Source organism: Mustela nivalis (genome assembly GCF_964662115.1).
Source record: "Mustela nivalis genome assembly, chromosome: 6".
NCBI lineage: Eukaryota > Metazoa > Chordata > Mammalia > Carnivora > Mustelidae > Mustela > Mustela nivalis.
In genome coordinates, this window is record NC_139025.1 from 133,010,835 (window position 1) to 133,034,441 (window position 23,607).

A 23,607-nucleotide genomic window follows, 5' to 3' on the forward strand; every position below is an offset into this window, starting at 1 on the left:
AAAATTAAAACTTGATGCCCTGAAGTATCCTGAAGTATGCCAATGAGAAACAATTCAGATGCTATTTTGAAAGTGTTGTAATGATGAAAATTTAGCATACAAAAGGGGGCTAGGTAAACTTCTAATGGGCACTAAAAACCCCAAAGGAGATCCCCTCTTTACACTTCCATGATTGGACCATCTGGTGTTCTCAAGAGCATCTTAGTTTTGTTAAGCACCAACAGCTGGAAATGAAGTACAACCAGATCTATTTACACAGGACCCACATGCAGCAAAAGCTCACAGTCTGAAGAGCCCAGAACCCTTCCCTGGGCTGAATGCAAGAAATCTTGATAAATAAAAATACATGGTCTTTAGTACCTTACACCCATTTGAGATATGGTTTCAAATCAACACTAATATATTTTTAATACTTTTGACAATACTGTTTTGTTATGAGATGGAATAAAAGGTAAAACCAGTTTGGAAAAGTTTCAAATAGGAACTATTGCTTTGGCTAAGCGTAACTATAGGATTTTCAACAGGGGGACCTCCATGAAAGTTTTTAAGGTCCATTAAAATTTGACCTTTCCTCCTTTCTCATACCGAATGTTCATCATTTCACACTTTGTTAATAGGATCTGCATCATTTCTCACTGGTGGGCTTCAGGACAGTGTTACATATTTTGATTTTACATATTAATGAGCTATTCTTTAATGGGGGCATTTTTACTCTTTAGCATCTAGGCTTTTGACAGTTTTTGAATACTCTAACTTTATAAATGAATGCTCTAGAAATCTGCACACATTATTGGAGCTCTCCCCTCCCAAAGCAAGTGAGTTCCCATGAGCCAGTATGTCTCATAGGGGCTACTATTCAACAGGTGAGAAAAAGAGCTGAGAAGAAAACCCACTTACAATTAGACTGTCCTGTGAGGGTTGCATGGAATCATTTGAAAGCAGATTTCTTTGCAGGTAGCAGGAAAGAAGAGCTTGAAAAAGCCAAGTGCTAAGGACCTGGTGGTGAATAAGATGGCAAGGACTCATGGAACATACATTCTGAAGAGAGGAGCAGACAACATATGAACACACAACTACACAGAAGAATTCAAATGGCGATGGGCAAGGATGAGGATAAACTAATGACCCACAGGGTGGTCAGGATTGTGTGTAAAGGGACCAAATGGGCTAGTCATAGAGAATGAATGAGGAGCATGAGAATGAGAAAGAAGGTGAATGCTTCAGTAGGGAAGTAAGAAAAAACCTCTAAGGAAATAGTATTTAAACTGAAGGTACACAGTTGAGAAGGATCTAGTTGAAGGGGTGTGGAGGAAGAACGTGCAGGGTATCATGAGCATACCACTTGTCAGAAGTTCTTGTGCCTGTAGCCGAGGAAGAGAAGATGAGAGAGTGGGGAAGGGGAGACGGGGCCGCACTGGACTGGGCCTGGAGGACAGACAGGCCTTGCCATGGAAGAAGTAAGGGAGGCCCACAGAAGACCTGCAGGTATAAGGCAGCAGATGGTGCTTGAAATGGAGGAGTCCAAGTCCAAGGAAAGACCATTACGGCGTGTGGGGCGTGGGGGTGGGGGAAATTATGATGTCCCATTTGGATCTGTTAAATCCAAATATAATGTCTGGGAGACACCTACGGCCATCCTCATTCACTCCTTCTCTTTCTTTCTCCCTTCCATACTTGTTAAGCAATATGGGATTGGGGGACCAAAAAACCATGGCTTTCAGGTCCTCGCTTGAAGAAGATCACTATCTCCAGGTGGTAGATGTGGGAACAGAGACAAGTTAACTAATGGGTGAAGAGCGGTAAAAAACTAAATGTAAAGGGACCAAGAAACTATGAAGGGAAGGCCACCTTCCCTTCCCTGGGACTAAAGGGATTGATTACAGTAAGAAGACATAGCTCTGTAGATACCGAAGTTTATGGATTCTGGACTCAGGCTAAGAAATAGGGAAGAACATTCAAGCAGCTGGAAGTGTACTTAGAAGGATTTGAAGGTGTGAGAGAAGAGAATGACATCAGGGCAAATTAAGGGACTCTGAGTGGCCAAACACACAGTGCCTTGAAGGGAAGGTGTGGATTACTGAGGAGCCTTGAATGCCACGCCTACGTATTTCATCTTAATCCTGTCAACGCCCAGCTAGCACGAAGTGTGCACGACTACACTGTCAGCAGCCAGGTAGAAGGTGTCCATTCACCCATGGCCAGTCTTAGGATGACACCAGACTCTGAGGATGATTCCAGAAGCCATGCTATGAACTGCCAAAAACAGTGGATGGCAATTCCCTAGGCTTTGCTTCCTACTAGAGCACGTAACATCTGGGACATCCTGTCATGCCTTATAGCTCTGCAGTGAAAGCATCCATGAAGGAAGAAGAGGGATGGCTATTGATGCATCAACAGTAAGTCTGGGACCAGAAAGCAGACTCCTTCCTGGCTCCTCTTTTCACCTTAGGTCACAAACCCACTTTAGGCACTTTGGACCCTCCAAAATAAATAGACAAAACACTCTGAAAATTTCTCCAGACTAAACCTGCTAACAAGTCCAAGATTATAGAGCATGATGAATGTGCATTTTTCTGGTACTCATGCTAACGTTCTTCCAGCATAAAACACTGTTGCTATTCTCAACTAAAATGAGCCTTTACAGTTTCCTGAAGTTTTTTTGAAAGTGCATCAGCAATTATATTTAAATTATAAAGTCAGCTGAAATGCAAGGCCAGACCGAGTTCCAAGGCTGCTACATGGCAGCACATGAAAGTGAAGAGGTTGCAGCTGGCCAAGCCTGGAAGGAACGGTTCTCGAAAAGGACAAATGGAGCAAGCTGTTGACAATGACCTTGCGATTGAGTATTGTTTGAGATTAGTTTAAAGAGAAAAAGAAAAGATTCCACAAACCCTAAATCATTTCTCAGCCTAGGGGATGACTGATATGGTTCCCAGCCCAGAAACAGAAGTTCAAATTTGGACTCTCTGGGACGTCTGTGTTCAAGCAGTGTTCAGTTCCAAGATGAGTGGATCCAAGGAAGGAACATGATGAATTCCATTTTGACTACAAATTTCAAGGGGGATTACTTCAAAAAGGAAAGGAAGGACATGCTGAGGCAAAGAAATGGAAATCAATACGCCCACGGTGATGGATTCAGTTGGAATAAGAAGAAAGTTCATTGGTGTATCAACAACAAATTCCCTTGCTTGAAGATGATATTTCGAAGGAGCATCAATCTTATGGACTACTTACATAGCCACAGAACTACAGTTGGGCTGTTTTATCCAGGAGAAATGATAGATTTGTCTCACTGTGAGTTCTCACCTGGCCCCCTTTTGATCCATGACAGACACAGGCAAGATAGCAACCAACACGAGATTATTTGTGCCTTAAACCAGAGCTATCCCACAGTGCGCAAGAAAATCATAAAATTGTGGTGGAGACGTGTGTGGTGTTATTGCCCTTATTATATAAATGAACTAAAAGCCTTCCTGTTCATTGGTTTTAAAATTTATTTTTCCCACGAACAGCAGAACATATGGTATTTTGGTTTCAGACTCTGGTTTGCAACTTAAGCCACTCTAAGAAGGACCCATAAGAACAAATGCTGATTTGACCAACAGACACCCCCTACTTTCCACCTCCGAAAATATGCTGGTTTGTATTAATAGGTAAAAACTGTCAGATTTTACAAGGACATTGTAAGTAAGAGGTGACCTTGTCCTTTGCACAGGCCCATGGACACGGCGTGTCTGGCTCACGTAAAAGTTCCGGTCCTTTTGACAGAAAGTCAGAACAGATTTTCCTGAGTTTTTATGTTGTGTCTTCCGAGTTCTGGGCTCTAGTGCTCTCACCTTGAAGAGGCTGTCAAATTCTACATAGCAATCAGAGCTTGCAGGTTGAGACAGTTTTATTTTCTTTTCACACATTTGTTTTAAACGAAAAGATTTATTTAAGCCCAGGTTCCATCCAGAGAATGTGAAAACAGACACAACTAGCAGCCTTTCCTACGTGGGCACCCCACACCCCCCACCCCGACAAAGCTTTCCAGGATATGGCAGGCACAGTTTGATTCCCCCAAGATGGCCTTGCCTTTGTTAGAATTAATTTTGGAGGTAACTAGAGCAACGTTTGGTGAACGTCCTGTAAAATAGGTCACCTACCACAAGTGAAAGGGGAGAAGTTACTGAAAGGGTAGCCAGAAGCAAGGAAGGGTCACAATTCCGAGAGAATAGGATTTAGTGATTGTTACACAAGGAAACTGTGTCCAAAGACCCTTTCAGAAGGCTGAAGAAAGAAGTCTTTGTTGGCGTGAGTGACTGACTCTGCCTCCATTACCTTCTTTTACACATCACAGTATCCCATGACACACCAGGCACACCGTTTAGGGAGGTGAGCGTCAAACGATATGGCTTAATGAACACAGAGATGTAAGGTTGGTGTTCTGTTCCCAACTCCTGCCCTACTTGCTCTGTCCCATAGTACACACCACAGTGCACCCTGTTCTGGGGTCGGCTACAGCCCACGCACAGTCAAATGAATTAAGGGCAGTAGGTAGACCAGCTGCCAATCGGCTACTGCTGTTTCTGTTAAGTCAGTCTCTATGTTACCCCCTCCTTCCCTTCATTACCTGATTTCACTGTTTCCTAAAAGACGGAGGAGCCCGCAAAAATGGATCCTCCCCCAGGTACATTTGTCCTGTGACCCATCTTCTAGTGCAAAGTCGTTTCCAAAACACCCTTCCAACGAGATTGCATAGCTGTCTACCGACCAAGTTAGAAAAGAGAGGGTAGTTTGCTTTTGGAAACCGACTTAAAAAAGAAGTGCACCTTGGACAAAAGATATTTCTCGAGATGAGTTTTATACTGTTCCGGTGCAAGAGTTTTAAGTTCATTCTCGAAAATGGTTTAGGGCCTGCCTTCACCCTTTCAGAAGAGCGAAAGTACATTATACCAGTGATGCTTAATAGTTCAGAATTGTATCACCTCATATACATGTTGTATTATGATTTTGTGTGATGTTGCTTCTCCCTGCTACTTCACACAGTCAGAACTTTTAACCTATTCTTTGGGTTAAATGATCTGACTTTGTAAGGCAAGCTGGTGGTATCATTGTTTTCTCAGGGAGACAGCAGAGCTAGAGGGCCATATAACCTGTCCGAAATCTGACAGCAGATCACATTAGAAGTCATAGGGATATGTGTTAAAGGAGCTGACTATGCCCACTAAAACCAAAATGTGTTCTTTTTTTTGTTTGTTTTGTTTTTTAGAGATTTTATTTATTTATTTGACAGAGATCACAAGCAGGCAGAGAGGCAGACAGAGAGAGAGGAGGAAGCAGGCTCCCCGCTGAGCAGAGAGCCTATGTGAGACTCCATCCCAGGACCCTGGGATCATGACCTGAACCAAAGGCAGAGGCTACCCAGGTGCACCCAAACATATTCTTTTAAAAATGTATCAGAAACTTAGTCTCAATGATGCTAAGCAACAAAATAATTAAAACACAAGAACTTTTATACAATCTTCCACAGAAAGACATTTTGCCACAGAAGGTTTGGAGTTTAGTGTAGCAAAGCAGAAATGCCCTGGTCCTTAGCCCCAGGTGGATTTTTAGCCGCTGGGACATTTGGCAACATCTGCAGATAGTTTCAGTGGTCACAGCTGGGGATGGAGAGGCTGCTCCAGCAGGGGTCCTGGGAGCAGGGGTTAGGGATGCTGGTAAACATCTTACCATGTACAGAACAGACCCCCACAATAAAGAATAGTTATCTGGTCCCAAATACCAACTGTGTCAGGGTTGGCAGACCCTGTGCTGTTATATTTCAGTGGTATTTTTGCATTAAAAAAATAGAAAAACCAAAAAATAAAAAGTAATATCTATCTATCTATCTGTAAGGCAACCATTCCTGTGAGATACTTTTACTTATTTAAATTTAAAATATTTTACCTAACTTGTACCCAGGACACCTCATTTTAAGATTATTTTAGAAGCAGTTAATTGTTTATTGTAATTCAGCATGGGACACTTCTTGGATTCATTCCTTGAAGATCTCAGAGTAAAATTGACATGGAAATATGAATCCTGTATCAGAAAATTCTGCTCTGATAATAAACTTCCCTAGAATCCAATTTTATTTCTTCCCAAGGAATCTTCCTTCTTCTAAACTTTCTCTTGCCTTCTTATTGCAGATGTTTTGTAAGTAAGTCTGGATGAAATGCACTAGAACCTGAGCCATAGAAAGCCACTTCTTTACTGTGAAATTGATCATGAGAATCGTTCTTTTTTCCTAATTCATCTCTTTCCTTTGCAGACTAGAAGCACTTATAGGGATCAGAGAAGAACTTAGTCCCCCAAACCATTTTAGTGTTTGGGGTTTTTTTCCAGAAGGCCAAAAAGGACAGCAATTAAGGACAGTTAAGGGCTATATTCAGACTTTTCATATTTTTACCCCATTCCAGTAAAAGTTACTCTCCAAAGAAATTTGGTCCAGAGACGGAATGAAAGAATGAAAGACATTTTATTTCTCTCCTAGATGTTGGCAGTACTTCACTCCTACATGTCTGAGGTTGTTTTCATCTTGCAGAGTACTTTGATATTTGTGAATGTGGCTACATGGCTTAAAACAAGAGCGGTGATAACTCATACTAATTATTCAGCTTGTATATTAAGGCTTGACAAGAAAGAAAGGAACTTTTTCTTGCTTGATGATGGTTGTAAAAATTAAGAAACCCAGGAGGTACTGAAAGATCTGTGTTCTTGAGAGCAAAAAGCTTCCATGTCACAGAGTTCGTGCATCTAAATCATCACAAGCACCCTGCAACACAAGGGCCTGTCCTTTAGGATTTCCAGCCTGGGAAAGCCAGGTCAGACTAGGAGTCTGGTGGACCCCGTTCTCCTACTAGGCCTGGGGTGGGTGTGGGGGTGGTTCCTTTCTGTTGTTGTTGTTGGCCGCGAGTCTAACATCGGATGAGGGATGAGGACACATCTTCCTCTCTCTGCCTATGATCTTCATTCTTGGCCAACATGAAATTCTACTAAATCAGACATTCTTAGGATAATTCGGCATTCCCACTGCTAGCTGTCACAGAAGCTTGCAGTAGAAATTAGAGTGTGTGGGGGGGGACATCTCATTGACTCTCTTTGAACATGCCATTGGATGTCTTGAAGTTCAAATAGATTAAATGTGATATCCTGGCGTGTAAGTAGAATATTAATGAAATTATGTGGCCTATACAATTAAACAATGAGGTTCGTTTAGGGAAGGGGAGTAAATAACCAGGTCGTCTATATTTCATTAAATCTATAGATTCCTTTGAAGTGAATCTGGAGTAAGAAGTGTATACTGCTCTTTAATTCATTCTTTGGAATGCAGCTATTTCCTTTGAAGACTGAGCAGGAGATTCTAAAGAAGAAAACAGTATGAGGAAGTCCATCTGGGAGGGTAGGACAGAACATCTTGGGGGAAGCTGTCAAAAACTCTCCGGAGACGGGTTCCCTTGCTGCAATTCCAACTCTGCCTCCCCCACACCCCACCTCCCAAAGTGTTTATCCGCACATTCCGCAGGGCAGGGGTGTCCCTCCATCCCTCCATTCCTCCCACGCTTATGGGAGGCCTTCCCAAGGGGCCGTAGGAGCTCTTCCTTGGAGGAAGGATCTGGATATCCTGGTTTGTCAGGCCTCAGCAAAACTGAGACATCGGATTCAGACCACTCCTCCTCTCAGTTGGCGCGTGAAACCTCCACTGTGACAGAAAATAACCCCCCTTATTGCAATTCTCCAATAATTTTTCTTCAGAAGAAATGACCTCCAATTTGGTGACCAAGCAGTTGGTATCCAGGTGGGTTTTACCTTCTAATGAATTTGTGCCAAAATTCGGTATATCACATTACAGAATTTGCCAAGGAATAATATAAAGGACCACAAAGAAAATGAGCGAGGTAGAATACTGCTCCTGAAGCTCTATTTTTCAAAGAAATATAGACAATATCGTAATAGGACAACACAAATACCTGTCACTAAATCCGTCTAGCTGTGACAGTTCTGTGATAGTAAGAACAGACGTGATTGTGCCTTCCTCATGTCTAGGTATTTTTAATGGGAATTTTCTATTCCGTTCTCTAGAATGACTCCCCTCCTTCGATTACCTTTGATATCCTTGATATGACAGTGCTAGGGACAGGTCTCGGGACTTCGCTAAAAAATCCCAAATGATTGTTTTAGTTCTTTGAATTTTCTCCTTCCCCCAGATCATTCAACAAAGCTGAGTAAATACATAGGTTCACTTGAGATTCACTGTTTTTTTCCCTGGGTATTATTCAGAAGTCATAAATCAAGCATAAAACCAGCAGAAAAGGAAAACAAGAGTAGTAAGAAGGGAAAAACTTAGTAACCAAATCACTGTGTAACATTCATAGATTGGAAACTCAGTTCAGAAGGGAAAGATCTTCCAAGTGTTGGGTGTCTGTTCACCCTTCACGGTGGAGTTACGGTGGAGTTAATACCTCTGAGGTATGATGAGGAAAGTAAGAGCTCTAAGTGCCAGAGCTAAGATCGGAAGCCGAAGGATATTGTTTTGTTGGTTTTTACCTTAAACACGGAATTGTCTTTTTTCTTGCCACCTCCAGGGTTGGTGGCTTAGAACAGGGGCAAGTGTAAAAATCTTTACACCAAGGTCTCCTACTTAGAAGGATGCATCTATGAATCTTATTACCATTCTAATAAGAGCAGAGCAATCCAAAGACAGGGGTCTCTGTGAGTAGAGTTTCAACTATCCATGCTCACTCCAAACACCAAGGGGTTTCCTTAAAGGCAGACTCTGACTCAGGGGGTCTGGGATGAGGCTTGGGGTTCTGCGTTTCTAACAAGTTCCCAAGTGATACCAACCCTGTTGACCCAGAGCTTACCTCTTAAGGGGCAGGGGTAGAAACTGAAGTGCCTGGAAGGTTTAGGGTACAGAACCCAAGCAACAGATGCTTAGGAAAAGTAAAACTTGGTTCCCCTGGGGCAACTCCTTCCATGGATTCTGAAGTCATTTGCAAAGCCCATCACCTTCTACTAGAAAGCCCTCCAGGTTGTCTTTTTTTCTCAGCAGGCTCGGGGTTTCCTATCCATACACAGGTCACTAAGTTCCACAGCTGTCTTGTTTGGACAGGCTGGTGGTGAAGCCTGAGCTTGCACACAAAGGCCTTATCATCAACACTGGCCTTTGCTCTGACAGCTGTTTTCCTTCCCAGCCACAGGGCTCCGGCCAAAGGGCTGGCTGAAGAAAGGAGTGGCGGTATCCGCAAACTGTGGTAGATGCCTGGCTTCAAGACCTGTGGGAGTCCGTCTGTCTTTCCCTCTCTTTCTCTCACAAACACACATGCACACACCACCGTTGAAAGATGAGGTTCCTAATTCTATCCTGGAGATAGAATATAGAATAAGTAGCTTGATACATCTATCTGTTTTGGCCACGAAAAAAGAAGAAGAAAGAAGAAAGAAGAAAGAAGAAAGAAGAAGAAGAAGAAGAAGAAGAAGAAGAAGAAGAAGAAGAAGAAGAAGAAGAAACCTAGTGTGGAAGCAGGGACGGAATTATTTCATTTAATTTCATAAATAAAATTAAACCAAAGCATTTCTATAAATCACAAGGAGTAATTTTCAAGTCCCACTGCACAATCTGCCGCACGCACACGCGTCCATGACTGCGCCGCACGGATCCCCCCTCCCACCCCAGCATGAGATTAGGTAATATGAAATCAGGATTAGGTATGTGAGTGCCACATCTAGTAGAACCGATAAAAATCAGGGTCGTTGTCAGCGGTGTAAACGGAGAGGAAGAGGCGCCTTCAGCCGCTTCCTTTGGGGAAGGGCTGTTTTGTGCTGGTGAACTGCGCCCCCTGGTGGGCCCGGCGTTGATCTGTTTGCGATTCCCTCCGGCCCGGGACTGACGCTCTGCAGAAAACCAGGCACTTTCAGGGACACAAGAGCGATCCTGCAGGAAGAAAGCTGACTTTCCGAGCCCCCCAACCAAATTGTAGGGTGACCTCCCCCCTCCTCCCCGTCCCCCCCATCCTGATCACGGTCCTCCCGCAAGGTGCAAAGGGTCTGTCTTCCCACACTGTTGGCCTTGTCACACGTGTGTGTTTATTACTCCGGTGGTTGTGAAACGGTGACTCTGTCCTGATTTGCCAGATGGGGGAAACTCTCGTGCTCTCTTTTATTGTTCTCTCCTTCAAAAAGCAACTCTGGACGTTTGCACAGGGAAGATGACCCACAGTCAGGAGAATATTGGGTTCTAAAACCATCTGTTTCCATTCCTTCCTGTGTGTGTTTCCCTCCTGTCTCCGAGGCGGTCCTGTGGATGGCGCTTAATTTATGTCTAGATCTCTGTTCTCCATACCTGCTCTCAAGAGGAAGGTAAGTTTTATGATTTTTCGAGGCTCATCTTTCTACCAATCTTATATATTTCAGGGGCAAGGTAGAGAGTGGATGTTGTTGTTTTCCTGAAGGAGGCTTGCTGTATTCCCTGGCAGGCACGGGCAGGAGATTCTGCAGGTCAGGCAGAGGTGAGAATCTACGGCAACTCCTGCACTCTTTTCGAACATTCTGCAACCAACCACATTGCAGTCTCAGTCCAAACAGTTTATAAGCTAAATAAGGAGGTATTTTAAATATTTATTTAACAAGACATATTTTAAATAACCTACATATGTAAATAGAGCGTTCTTAGCCTGTGCATTATTGCCGGGTCGATTCTCATGTTCTGATATATAATTAATTACCGGTTTATTCCTCTGTAAACCCAAGCAGGGAATAAATCAGCGATGCCAGGTCACTGATGTCAGCAAAAATTGTAATACCCTCTTGTCAGTGGGTCTGTGCAAGGGGAAATGAGACTGTATAAAATCTGGGGCGGTGGTGTGCCACACTGTGTCCAAAGGCAAGTTTTTTTTCATCCCAATTTAGTTGCTTGATCCTGATGTCTCCACTTTTTCTGTGTGCCACGTAGGTGGGCGTGGAGTGCTTTTCTAGCTTAAAACAAACTCAGAAAGCATACACAGTGTCATCTATTCATCTTATAGGGTAGGGTCACCTAAAGTAAGTGCATAATGTGAGCATTTCAAGCAGCACCACTATGTTTAGAAGCAAGAACAACACACATATCAATAAATTGGGTAACTTGTCGGTAGTTGACGATTTGAATCTTTTTAATGCCTCGGCAAAGTCTGTGAATCTATTTTTAATTTTTTGAGAAAAAAATATATGTATTATATAGACATACGTATTTTTTCTTCCTCCACTGAAAATAAATGTCTATCTTTTAAACTTTCCCACTGAAAATCTTTAAGGGACAGAAGCGTCAAACCTAAAACTTGTCATGAATATAAAGAGATGTCTCCTGGGAATAAAAATTAAACGAAAACATGGCATCTCCTCTTCTTAGATTTACTTTCTGAGGCTGAAAAATGAATAATCATCTCAAGTACCTCAGCAAATTTTTGGTCTGGGTCAGCGATGAGACAATCACGTTTCATTTAAACATAATGCACATGGCTTACCAACAACCCAACCCAGAGTTCCGATTTCTAATGCTGTGAATTAGCTTGCCAACTTAATTCCAGCCAGTGGATTAGCAATATTAATTATCTTGGCCCATGGCCAAAACATCTGGAAAATTTAGTGTGAGAATCATTTAAAATAATTCGTTCGTGCCATCGTGACAAACCAACCCATTGGTTAACTGACCTTTTCACCATCATTGCGTTGTCCTGCCACATGTTAAAACATTCTGTATTAAATTTGCATTAGATCCTTTTGCCATTTTGCATTGGGAAGAAGCATTACATTAAGTCTGTGAAAAAATAAGTACCAGCAACAACAAAATAGATTGAATTTTGTGGTTGGGATGATGATCAGATGCGTTCTTAGATCCCTTCACTTACAGTATTATTTTGGTACTTGGAATAAGCTCCCTTTTTGAAGTTCGTAGGTCCAGGAAGATGTAAATTAGTGTTAACAGCTTATGAACTAAGTGCTGTTATGCAGTTATGTGAAGGGGGAAATTAAAGGTTAAAAATCAAATAAAGGTTAAAAATAAGAAGAAAATAAAAATTGCTGATCCACCATCTTCTAGATTCTCTCTATAGCTTCACTAGGTGTCAGGGCAATAATTACCTTAGTGCAAAAACAGGACTCAGAACTACTTCTTTAGGATTTGGTAAATTGTTAGATTTGCCATAACTAATATATTAATTGAAAAAAATGAAAATGCTGATTAAGCTTCCATGTCAGTATGGAAAAAGAATTTTCTCCTAAGGATAAATGGTAGCAATACAATAATCAGATTGTCTTCTCATTAAATAGTATTATGATTATTACTTCTGTTCTCTTTTACCCTGAGTTCTTTTACAAAATTCCATGAAATGTGGAGTACACCACTTTTTTTTTTCTTCCTTTTTTTCTTCCTGCTATGTACAGAGAAAACTCTGGAAATTATGTATAAAACAAATATAAGAAGGTGACTAGAGGAAAGCAGACAGCCAGGGATCTCAGGACCCAAGAAATGACACGATGGTTAGTTTTCAGTTTTTGTTTTTCCTCATGTATATTAGGCCTGGAGTTAAAAATGCCAACAACTCAAAAATAGTAATAGGCACTGACAAGATGACCCAACAAAAGCCTGTTTTCTCTAGCCAAAGGACCAGGAAAAGGGCAACCTACCAAGACATAAAACATTTGGATAATAACCACTCTATTAGAGCAAACACCACAAAAAGTAACTGGGTAATGTCAAACAAAGCTAAGTAGGGAGCTAGGATTTTCATCCCTGCCACAGTAAAGAGCCCCCGCCCCCCCCCCCCCCCGTGGTGCTGGTGGAGTAATAAGGCACTCCTCCCCACCCAGTATAGGGAAATATCATTGGAGGTCTAGTGGGGAGCTGCAACAGCCACCCCCACCCAACAGTAATGAGGAACATTCTCCCTCTCAGATGTCAACAGAAGCCAAATGGGAAAGCTGAATTTCTACCCCCATCTGGCAGTAATGAGGGAGCACATCACCCTTTTTCTACCAGAATGGTGTCAGAGGAAGCCAGTTAAAAGAGAAGGTTTAAATAAGATCCAGAGTCTCATAACATGCTACCCAAATGTTCAGGATTCAAACAAAAATCACTCATCACACCAAGAACAAGGAAGAACCCAAATTGAATGAAGATAAAAACAATAACTATATGCTAACATCAAAATAACACAGATGTTAGAATTATCTGACAAAGATTTTAAAGTAGCTATTATAAAAATGCTCCAGTGAACAATTACAAACATTCTTGAAACTAATGAAAAATATATTGAGCTTCAACAAAGAAATAGGAAGTCACAGAAGAAATTAAAAGATATAAAAATGAACCGAATGGAAAATTTTCGAGCTGAAAAAAATATACAAAATCAAAATTAAAACAAAAACAAAAACAAAAAACAACCAACTCATGTATGGGCTCAACCACTGAATGGAGCAGACAGTGGGATTGCACTGTGTAAACTGCCTAAAATGAACAGCCAAGAGAACATAGATTAAGAAGAAAAGTGAACAGAACCTTAAGGACCGGTGGGACAATTACAAAAGCTCTAATATTTATTTGCCTTACCAGAATCCTGGAAGGAAAGAAGAGGGTAGGCCTAAAAATGTCCTCTAAGAAATAATGGCTGAAAACTCCCTAAAAACATAAACTTACAGATTTAAGAAGCTGAGTAAATTCTAAAAAGGATAAACTCAAAGAACACCTTACCAAGACACAGCATAGTAAAATTTCTGACAACTAAAGACAAAACGAGAGTGAAAACAAATGCAACCTCAAAAGATAGTGGGGAAAAAAACACTTTATTTATAGGAGTAAAAATAATTCAAATGACTGGATTTCAAATCAGAAATCACAGAGGTCATGAGAAAATGGCACAGCATTTTTCAAGGAAAAAACTGTCAACCTCAAATCCAATATTCAATGAAATATCTCAAGATAGTCTCATTTAAAAGAAAACTAAAAAGATATGTCACCAGTGGATGTACCCTAAAAGAATGGCTGGAAAAATTCTCTAAGCATTGAGGAAATGATAAAAAAAGAAATTTGAGATCATGACAAATGAAGAAAAATACAGTGAGCAAAATATGGATAAATACAATTGGTTTTTCTTCTCCTATTGATTTTTCTAAGTTATGTTTGAGAGTTGAAGCAAAAACTATAATTGTCTTATTTGGTTCTAAATATGTATAGAAGAATTATTCAAGACAACTGTTTTAATAAATGATGACTTAGAGGTCAGTCTTCTGCACTTCACTCACATGGGTAAAAAGACTATAAGGGTAGATTGTGATAAAGTATGTATATAAAATATAATATGTAGGGCAACCACAGAAAAGGTTATTCAAATAGATACACTCAAAAATGCATAATAAATAAAAACAGGATTACAAAAATGTCAATAACAGAGGAAAGCAGAATAAATAAAACAAGAGAAAAAACCCCAGAAAGCAAAAAAATGAATTGATGTCAAACTTTAGCTCTAAAAGGTCTCTGCTTACATTAATGTAAAAAGTCTAAATATACCAATTAAAATCAGAGATTCGTAGGATAGATTAAAAAAACATAATCCAACTATATGTTGTCTACAAGAAACTCCCTTTAAATATAAGGATATAGACACATTAAAGTAAAAGGGAGAAAAAAGATATATCATATAAACATTAGGCTATGTCGTGGTAAAAGGGTCAGTATATAAGGTAGACTTGGAATCCTAAATAAATATTCACCAAATGACAGAGTTAAAAAATATATATGAAGCATCAACTGATAAAACTTGGAAGATAAATAGGTAAATTCACAATTATAATAGGAGAGTTTCTTCCATTTCTTGATGATTAATAGAATACCTGGGCAAGAAATCACTCAGAGTATAGAAAAATACTATCAACCAAAAGGACCCAATTGACATGTATAGAACCCTTCATGTAACAACAGCATAATGCATGTTCTTTCCAAGTGCTCACAGGGCATGTACTAAGATAGATCATATTCTGGCCATAAAACAAACCTCAACAAATTGTGGGACAGAGTAAAACAGTGATGAGAAAAATAATTGCTAGAAACAACCTATTAAGAGGATTAAAAGAGAAGCTACACACTGGGAAAAAAATTTGCAAAGCGCATATCCAACAAATGATTGGTGTCTAGAATATATAAAGAACCATCAAAACTCAACAGTTAAAACTTAGCCCAAGAAATGATGTTTTCCATCATTAGCCATTAGAGAGATATAAATTAAAATCACAGTGAGATATAACCACATTCTGCACTTCTAAATGGCTAAAATGAACAACAGTGAAAATACCAAATCTTGACAAGCATGCAAGGAAACTGGGATGTTCATATAGTGCTTACGAGAAAGTAAAATGGTAAAACAACTCTGGAAAACAGTTTGACATTTTCTTAAAAACGTTAATATTCAACTACCTTATGATCTAGCAGTTGTACTCCTGGGTATTTATAGAAGATAAATAAAAATGTATGTTCACACAGAAACTTGCACATGAGTGCTTATAACATCTTTATGTTCCATAACCAGCAACTGGATACAATTCAGCTGTCCTTCAACAGGCAAATGGTTAGAGAGACTATGGTACATGCATAATAATAAATAGGAAACAATTGTTACTACATGTGACAATAGCCTGTATAAATCTCAGAAAGCTACAGTGAGTGGCAAAAGTCAATCTCAAAATGCTACATACTGTTTAATTCTGTTTATAGAACATTACTGAAATGACAAAATTACAGAAATGGAGATCAGAGCAGGTGTTGAGGAGGAAGAAAGGATGGAGGGAAGTAGGTGTGGCTACAAAAGGGCAAATATAATGATGGTAGAAATGTTCTGTATCTTGACTGTATCAACATCAATATCTTGTTTGTTGGAGCCCCTGGGTGGCTCAGTCAGTTAAGCATCTGACTCGTGATTTCAGGTCATGATTTCAGGTCTTGAGATAGAGCCCTATGTCAGGCTCTGCACTGGGCGTAGAGCCAGCTTAAAATTTTCTCTCTTCCTCTCCCTCCACCGCTCCCCAAGCCAAAATAAATATAAGTAAATAAATAAATAAAAGCAAAATAAATATCCTGCTTGTTGCATTGTACTATTATTTTGCAAGATACTACCATCGGGGGAAGCTGGGTAAAGTGTCACTGTGTATTATTTCCTATAATTGCATGTAAATACAAGATTATCTTCAAGTAAAAAAATTAATTTAAAAAAGTCCTGCACGACTTATAATCGACAGTTCAATTACTCTGTACTTAGAGTTTAAAACAAAAACAAAAACAAAAACAAAACAAAAAAACCGACTATGACGCTTGAATCTTCCACAGCCCAGGACAAGTGTGTTCAGTCACTCTGAGCCTACTTCCCTTCAGGTATATAGGAGTGATGATACCTGCCTGTTTGTTTCACTAGCTGTAGTCAGGATAAAATGACAACATAATAACAATTTTAAAAGTGTTTCCCAACTCTTCAAGTACCACAAGAAAAAGAACTAGCGTTTGTTGGTTTGTTGGACACAAACAGTACACCCTGCTGTGAGCTAAGTTAAATGTGTTCCTTACTTTGTATCTCTATGGTAGCCTCTTATGTGAAACTTTCAAAGCATGGCTACTTTAGCTTTGTGACAGAGTCTGTGACATTTAAAGCAGCACCACTAAGAAGAAATTCCTGATCTTTTGTCATATCTGTCTCAGGCATTCAAGAGTTTCCAAGTCTAGAGTCTGCACTAAGTCTTATCTCTGATTTCTTCAACATGCTGCAACTCCAGGGATTGTCTCCCTCTGTTTTCCTTAAGCACACCAAACCGAAGTTTCCATGTCGCCCCTCGCCCCTTTTCTCTTTCTTGTTGCACCTAGGCAGACAGGATTAGCTACCAACAGCCCATGGCCTCCCTGCTTTGCATTTCTGCCCCTGCATTAGAGAGTTAATCCCAGGGGGTCGGTCCTTTTCCCCTTCCGGAAACCACCCTCTCCCCCACAATACTGTACCTGTAGACTGAAGGAAGACAAAAGAGTTAGTGGGTATCTGGGTGATCCTTTCTACATTTCATTTATGATCACCCTTTTACAGTTGAGAAAACATTAATGATCTACTGAGAACATACAGCAGTGTTAACTTAGGATCCTTCTGGAATATTTAATTAACAAAGGGACGAATCCTCCACATTGTGCGTAGAGTTTCCTGTTTCTGGGTTTCTGCCCTTAGACTACATTACTAAAATTTTTTTATTTCCTTGTGTGTTCATTCATTAATTCATTTCATCACTCATTCAACAATGACCTAACATCTGCTAATTGTAAGGGCCTGTGATAAACCCTGGGGATAGGAAGATGAGTCAAATGTATTCTGAAGAGCCACACCTGAGAAGAAGGAGAATGGGAAAATGGTACGTGACAAAAGGGGCCTGAAGGGAGCATGGGAACAGAGGAGGAAGCACTTCACGTGGAGTCTTCAGGGGACCTAGAGAAAGTGGCATATTCAGATGCCTCAGGGGCCAAACATGTAACCAGCTCCCATGGTGTGGAGTGAAGGAATGTTCTGGTCAAATTTGGTGGAACCAATACATTGAAGTGGACCTAGCATTCTGGAAACTAGGAATATTATTTATAGTGATGGGATATCCTATGGGCTCCATGGTCCCATTTTATTCCTCCTCAGGTCATGTCATTAGCTTTGTGGACAGACCTTCCTTGATACCGGAACTAAGCACCCTCTTCTGCTCTTCAGCATCTTTGGTTTTCTTCCTGGTGTTCTTTGAAACACACATACATACTTACTGGCTCATGTGCTTATCGTCTGTCTTCCCCTTCTAGAAGATCAGCCTAGGGTGTCAGAGATTTTGCCTCTTTTGTGTATCAGTCTGTTCCCGGTGCCTATACCAGTACCCAGGTACATAGGAGGCATGAAGTCAGTAAGCTTGAATACAGATAGAATGGCAATGGTGAGTTCAAAGGGCATAACACCTTCAAGAAAGTGGACTGAGAGTGGCAACAGGAAACAGGAAATGATCCAGAAAATCAGAGGAGACTTTGTAAAAAGTAAGGAGCTAGTATAGTTTTCCTTAAGAAGATGGGGAACCTTAACCATTATTTTTTTATGATTTTATTTATTTATTTGTCAGAAAGAGAGAGAGAGAGAAAGCACAAGCAGGGGGAGTTGCAGTGGGAGAAGCAGACTCTCCACTGAGCAGGGTGCCTGGTATGAGGCTTGATCTCAGGATCGTGAGATCATGACCTGAGTCGAAGGCTGACACTTAACCGACTGAGCCACCCAGGCACCCCAACCTTAATCATTTTATACAAGAGGCTCTCCTCACCTTTAGGGAACTCATTATTACTATATTTGGGGGATGAATTACTCTACAATAGGGCTAAAAGGACTAGAAATAGCTGTTAGGAAACTCTTGTAATCATAATGTGAAAAGTCTGAACAAAGATAGGACACATTTAACACCACACTATGGGAAGAAGTGGAAACTGAACCCCACTTGGGCTTGTTTTGTCTAATGTAGTGACAAACGGAGCTATGAAAGAGTGGTCACATATATATTAGCCCTAATAATTCACTGTGTCTCTTTTGTAAAAACTTAGCTTTGACGCCCAGGCTCACTCTCTATTCTGGTTCAATACAAATTAAGACAGATTTAAAAAAATACAAATACATATTGGAAATACAAAAAATACAAAATACAAAATAAAAAAATACAAATCCATAAACCAAGCGGAGGTCACTTAAGCCTTCAGGAGCCCCTTTGGTGCTAGTGTGCTCATTCCTATGTGTGGTGTGAGCGATCCCCCTGTGTCTCTTCTTTCACAACCTTTCCGCGCCGACTGTCCCCCACATGTATTACCCTAATGCAGAAAAAAAATGTCACATAACATCTGTGTCTGTTCTAAATCTCTTCCATTTCCCATTTATGCTCCATTGTCCTATAATCTGTTCAAAGCTGAAAATAGAACTAAGGTATGATCTTACCCCAACCTCTAGTGATTAATGTTATTACTATTTTTTTTCCCCAACAGAAGAAGCTCACAATCAATAGGAAAAGGTTTATCTGTGAAATAACTCCCAAAGAGACCTTCGCCTCTTACTGTTCCACCTTCTCTAAACTTGCCCACCAAGTTCATTAGAGTCCTACCCCTCCTCCCCACCATTCTTTCAACCCAATCTTAGTTGGTTAAAGAAGTAAATCTAATTAAAGGAGCCCGGGAAATGGAAGCCGTTTTGAGAGTTAAGGACCCTGGATCTGTGTAACTTTCACCAGCGATTGGGCTTACAAGATGGAAAATTCCTTGGGCCGCTAGGCAAAGCACTCTCAATGTTGTTGAAACATCTGGTTTTCTTTGTGTAAAATCCTTTCCACGAGGTGGGCGAAGGTTTTTATTCTAATTGAATTTGTAGTTAATTCCAGATAAAGATGAGTTGCTTTTTGCTGATGCTGTTCAAATCAAGGGTCCCAGCCTGCCCCCCTCCGCGGAGCTCCTTTTTACTCAAAAGTGATCAAAAGAAATGGTGGGTTGTTTGGTTTCAGTGAGTCTTCATTTGTTTATACGTTTAGGGCAGAAGAACAATTTCTGATGCACTCAATTCCTGACCGGGTCTTTTGAGTCCTTCGTGACTGAGGCTGAAGGGCAGATTTCTATGTGTCGGATGCCATGTCTCTAACCAATTAAGCAAGGGCACGGGTGGGCTTTGATTGGAAGATGGCTTAGCACTCTCCCTGTCAATGTTTCTCTGGTGTTAGCAATTTGTTTATGCTCCTAAACCATTTAAAAGAAACTAAGGAGTCAAGCTGTCTAATATCTGCTGCAATATTTCGTAAACAAATTAATATGTGGATGACCAAAATAAATACAAGGCATACAAGTCTCCCGGGGCCTTTTGCCATGACACCTACTTGACAGCCTTCTGCCTGTAATAGTGGCCTCTGTGAGACAATGTTTTCCTTGAGTTTACATTTTGGATATTATGCAGCAAAGGAAGACTATTAAATTACAATTAGTTTCTTTTCCAACCACCCTTAGTAAGTGAATAAACCTTCCCAGCTCTCCCCTCTCCCTCCTGTAAAGCTTTATTTGGGATTGTAGAATAGAAACTAAAACTGGGACCTAAAATCAGAAGTCAGAATAAGCACCACAAAAAGTAGGCTTTCCATAGCTTATCAGGTAGCCTGAAATCTATCACTGTTCCCTTTTGGATTGCTTATCAAAGCCAGTGTTCCATTTTTTTCTTGAGGTTTTGGACCGAGAAAAAGGCACCACTTCTCTCTGTAGAAGCTGGGTAGAGACATCAATCAAGAGCCATAGACACAAATGCTAAAGTAATTTGGGAATTTTCAGAGGTACTGATACTGATGAACTCCTGGTAAGAGTTCTCTTATTTATTATTATTATTATTGTTTTTAGATTTTATTTATTTGACAGACAGAGATCACAAGTAGGCAGAGAGGCAGGCAGAGAGGGAGGGGGAAGCAGGCTCCCTGTTGAGCAGAGAGCCCAATGTGGGACTCGATCCCAGAACCCTGGGATCATGACCTGAGCCAAAGGCAGAGGCTTAACCCACTGAGCCACCTGGGTTTCTCAACGTTTACCATTCTTTTCAGACTTAGATCCAAAGCCTAAATTTTTACTTTTCCTCCTTATGGGATCAACACCGATTCTTCCAGTTGAGTTCATTGTCTTCCATCTGGGTATTTTAAGATGCAGTGTGAATATTTATATATCATTGGGGTTTTTAAAAATCCATTCACATTCTCTCCAAAGCCCTCTGCTGTTTATCTGAGCAACTCATGGGCAGGAGGAATATGACTAACTAATTCCTAAAATTTGGTAGATACTCAATAAGTGATTATTTTAATGAACTCAAATAGTTATAGAAGATTTAATAGGGAAAATGCATTTCTCTTTCTTTGGCCACTGTTGCAAGCCATTACCTGTAATAATGAGAAATGTTAGCTTTGTCGGTAAAATTAAATATAGGAAGAAAAGAAACAGTTATCTCAAGGTAAGAGTAGCTTAATTTCAAATTTTCTCTAATGTAAATAATACTGTAATGAATACCCATGTAAAATAAATATTTGAGTGCATCTTGGGTTATATCTATAATGTTAATTTCATGGCCAAAGAATATGTGTCTCACTTTTCCATATTCTTATTAATATTGTCGATTGTAATCAAGCATATTGATAATTGATAGATGAATGTGATATCTCCATTTTGTTTTATGTTATATATAAATACATATATTACACATATAAATGTTTTATATTTATATATAAACATAAATATATATATATATATATAAATACACACACACACACACACACACACATACAATTCTGGGGAGGATTATTGTCCTCCATTCTTCAGCCTACCTACACCCCTAGTCTGGTATATGCCTTTGCAATACACTCTCCCAAAGGGTAGACTACACTTCCCTTCCTTTGGCTTTGGACTTCGCAGTGGATATACACACTTCGCAGTGTGACTTCCTTTGGTTAATGTGAGGTTTGAAGATATGAGGCAAGAAAGAATTGAAATGGAATTTGGGGGCTAGTTTTGCTTCCTTTTAATTATACCATCCTCAGAAGAGGCAAATGGGGGCACCTGGGTGGCTCAGTGGGTTGGGCGCTGCCTTCGGCTCAGGTCATGATCTCAGGTCCTGGGATTGAGCCCCACATTGGGCCCTCTGCTCAGCAGGGAGCCTGCTTCCCTTCCTCTCTCTCTGCCTGCCTCTCTGCCTGCTTGTGATTTCTCTCTGTCAAATAAATAAATAAAACCTTAAAAAAAAAAAAAAAGAAGAGGCAAATGGCCCACCTGGCCTGTCCCAGGAAAAGGATGGTTCACAAGTCAGGTAAGGCTACCACAGCCAAACCATCCTAGCTGACTCAGAAAGCCATGAACAAAAAATAAATTCTTATTGCTCTGTACCACTGCAAGTTTGAGATAACTGCTACATGGATATAACATGAGCCAGTTACTGGGCATGTATAACCATAACCAAGAACGTAACACAAATGTTCATAATGCATCGGCAGAAAAATATACAATATAAATAATATTATTAATATATATATAATATCAGCTGATTTTTTTTTGTTTTGATGAAAAGAAAATCAATAAAGAACAGAAAATGGCATGTGAGAGGTACTTCTTTGATTGCTAATAAAGTTGAATATTTTGTAATTTCCTTCCTCAAATCTGGCTCAATGTGATTTTTGAATTTTTCTTTATTCATCTTTCTCTAATTTATAAGTATTTTTATGTGTCACTTATATTTATGTATTAAATATTTACATGTATTAGCTATTGTAAATGCTGCAAATATTTTTCCTAATTGGATTAAGATTTTATATTTTGTTAAGTAGAAATTCCTTAAGTCGTAACGTAATAGTCTTTTGTTCTGTGCTTTGCTGCATGTTTACAAAATTTGTGCATTTCATTTTTTACCTTTAACCTTAATTGCCAGTGATTTATTTTGGTATATAATGCAAGGGAGATATTGACTCTACCCCCAACCCTGTCAAAAGTTTCCATTAACAATGTTTAGTGAATTCAACATTCCCTAGTGGATGTGAAATGTTGCTACTCTCTATGTAACAGGAATTAGGTGACCTGTATTTTTATTGTTGTATAACATCTAGCCAGTAATATCTCTCCTTGATGATATGAAAGGATATTGAGAATTATGTATGAAATTACTTTCAGTGAAAAAAGCAGGTAATGTATGTGGCACAATATGTCCCAGTGTCCTATGCCCTTAATTCTATAAAATCAATGCATATCCATACACACATATAGGAAGATGAAAGAAAAATTCAAAATATTACTGCCATGTAATTGAGTGGAATCAAAGATAATGGATACTTTTCATTTCTTTTTCACTGTTCTCTATGTTTTCCAAATTATCTATAGTAAACATATAATGCTGCTATAATCAGAGAGAAAACTATTTATGAACTTTAAAAAAAATGCTAAAACAAAGCTCCAATACCTTGAAGTTCACATTTATTTGTCTGTGCTATAGAAGAAAGAACAAATCATTTGTTGATTTTTTAAAAAATGACCACAAGAAATTTCATTCAGCTTGCCCTTAGCCCATATATACATTTTAGCCCATATATATATATTATATACCTGCATAATATACCTGCATTATATATATATTATATACCTGCATTATATGCCTGCATTATATATATACCTGCATATATATTATATATGTATTATATACCTGCATTATATATATATTATATACTTGCATTATATATATACCTGCATATATATTATATATGATATATAATACATATATATTTATTTTAAATTTTTTATTATATATATAAATGTTATATTCATATATTATATATTATATATATAATACATATAAATATACTTATATTAAATTTTCCTTTCCTCTTTCTCTGGAGAGTCATTTCCCAGTTATGTTACTGCCATTCTTAGAAGTAAAGTTGATTTTTTACCTTAAGTTTAGATAATTCCCTAGAGGGAGTTCTACTCCTCGATTAGAGAAATAAATTTATGTTAATATTCTTATTACCTTTCTT

At 39.4% G+C, this 23,607-nt stretch overlaps 1 long non-coding RNA gene across 2 annotated transcripts in view; it reads left to right on the plus strand.

Annotated features, from left to right (window-relative positions):
* The first annotated feature begins 10,245 nt into the window (after positions 1-10,245).
* LOC309866034 overlaps positions 10,246-23,607 on the plus strand; it is a 36,734-nt gene continuing 23,372 nt past the window's right edge. The window contains exons 1-2 of one of the 2 annotated variants that reach the window (XR_014312381.1): positions 10,246-10,380; positions 20,280-20,408. This is a non-coding gene — a long non-coding RNA (uncharacterized lncRNA). Of the gene's footprint in view, positions 10,381-10,416; positions 10,530-20,279; positions 20,409-23,607 lie in introns of those variants that run through there. The other variant, XR_014312382.1, reaches the window with a different exon arrangement.